Source organism: Squalius cephalus, assembly GCF_949319135.1.
Source record: "Squalius cephalus genome assembly, chromosome: 12".
Taxonomy (NCBI): domain Eukaryota; kingdom Metazoa; phylum Chordata; class Actinopteri; order Cypriniformes; family Leuciscidae; genus Squalius; species Squalius cephalus.
Window position 1 is genome coordinate 37,766,322 of NC_137133.1, and position 2,500 is coordinate 37,768,821.

Sequence of the window (2,500 nt, forward strand, 5' to 3'; positions counted from 1 at the left end):
TTTGCTGTTAGCGTAGCGTATAGTTAGCTTATGTACTTACCATAGTAATTACAGTTAAATTATGCATAATTACATGCAATTAACCCTCAACCAAACCCTAATCCTACCCTAACCCTATAGTAAGTACATGTAGTTAATTATTATTACTCAGTACTTAAATATATGATTACACTGTAACAATGACACCTTAAAATAAAGTGTAACCCATATTTCTATGTTTGCTTTTAGCGTAGCATATTGTTAGCTTAATAACATGATAATGTGAAACTTGGAATAATTTGTGAGTTCAGCTGCACACTCGACGTTGGTTCCAAGAGGATTTTTCCCATAGGGATTTTAAAAAGTCTTAAAGTCCCCCTGTGGTGTAAATCCAGCTTTTAATGTTGTTTATGTGTCTATGTGGTGTGTTTTTAATATGCTTTAAGACAAACCATGTGTAAATTCATAATCACATGCATAAATTCATGCGTAATCTAATTAATTACACAATGTGGAAATTAATTAATCGTAAACTAATCACACATCGAATTTGGCTGAGAAATTACCCCCAAAAGATCATCATTGTGTTAAATGAGAAAAGCATTGAATAGACGTTACAAAAAGTAGCTTTAGAATTTATTTATTTTGATTCAACAGAATTTATTACACAAACTTTTAGGCTTCAACGGCCATGAGGGCGAATAAATGATGATATAATTTTTTTTAGGTAAACTATGGCTTTAATGGGGTTTTAATTAATATGGAATTTTTTTTATTATTTTTATTTTTTAAATGAAATGATACTCTAAATAAGAAACTAAAACTGCCAGTAGGGGGCGGTAAATGTCTAAATTAGTAAGTCATTGAATCATTCATTCATTCATTCGATTCATTCAAACGGCTGATTCATTCAGGGATGTAGTAAATGGCTCTCTTTATGAATGAGTCATTGAATTATTGGTTCACCCGATTGATTCGTTCAAAATGCTGATTCATCTGATTCAATTGTCTGTGGAATCATGGGAAAAGTAGTTCTTTTTTTAGGAATTCTGTTGTTAAACACAATAATTTAAAAGCTATGTTGAAATAATGCAGGCTGATGGCTTCAACTAAAGCACACACATCGAATAACAGTTAAGGCCAGAAATCGATTCCCGTGTGGAGAAAATGAAAGGGGTTTTGCTCTTAGTGTCCAGCTGTCTATATAGGGAGCACAGTGAGAAGCGCACTAGTGTTGAAACACTGCACATGTTGTCCTTGATTACATTATAGATTTCTACACATCTCACTGACACCGACACCATGTTTATGAGTCTCGATAGAAAAGCCCCAATCACATTATTGAGTGAATCTGAAGACAGAGAGTCTCAGTGAGAGAGCAGAGCAATTACAACAGCACATCCGTCATATAGACTGTAAACACACACACACACAAACACACTCACGCACGCACACACTCACACACACACACACACACACACACTGAGAATAGAGGCACTAACCCGCACAGTGAGAGTGAACAATGATCTGAGCTGAATGTTGTGCTGTAAACACAGGATATGAAGCTGAGTGTGTGTATGTGTGTGAGTGTGTGTGTTTGTGTACCTGATAACAGAGGCTGGTTTGAGGTGGGGTGTGTATGTGGGTGGAGGTGTGTGTGAGTGAGTGTGTGTGTGAGTGTGTGTGTGTGTGTGTGTGTGTGTGAGTGATGCGTCAGTGCAGTAGTACTGGGATAGTAGTGCCTGTAGTTTAGTAGATATTGCATGCTGCATGCTACTTCTGCTTACAGCTACCGCCACCGACTAGACTCCTACAGTGCCTCCTTGCAGCCACACACACTCCTAGCAGACCCAGGCTGAACTGTAGGGAATCTCGGAGCAGCAGTGGGCCCCAGAGGCGCAGTGTAGTGGACATGCCCTGGCACCCGCTAACCAGAGCCAGTGAATAGTCCCACTGCCTTGTGGAGTAGCCTATAGAGGCAAAGGCTAAGGGGGCACACCCTGAAAAAAAAAAAGACAAAAGGCCTCAACGGCGGAACAGGTGGAGGAAGATGGCTGACTTAAGTGGAGCATCACAACGGCTGGGAAGGCGGATGAAGGCTGCAGCAGTGATGGGTCCCCAGTCGTCTTGGACTCCATGCCACTGGATCCTGACCCAGACCTGCCAAGGACCGTGTGGTGGTTGTCTGTGCACCAGCCTCCACACGTTAAACAACGCCACGCACAGGCGTCCTCCACAAAGGGAATCCACCCTACCACCCCTGATAAAGTCCTATGGCGACCAGCAAGTGGCGACGGGGGCAGGTTTGTGTAGTCTGGAAGCCCCTGGTCATGAGCTGGCACATCAGGCGATGGGTGTCGCTGGGCTCTTGGAACGAGGCAGAAGAGCTCTTCGGAAGCTACACCCATGACTAAGCAGTCCTATTCAGGATCCGCTCTGCTTACCCCACATGGGGAAGGGGCTAGAAAAGGTGCCCTAAAAATAGCCTGCCTCATACCTCCCGACTGGATTACCGCGTCCA

General features: G+C 42.6%; 1 protein-coding gene across 3 annotated transcripts in view; it reads right to left on the minus strand.

The window, feature by feature from the left end:
* wasf1 (WASP family member 1) overlaps nucleotides 1-2,500 on the minus strand; it is a 59,045-nt gene that overhangs the window by 4,973 nt on the left and 51,572 nt on the right. The window lies entirely within an intron of this gene.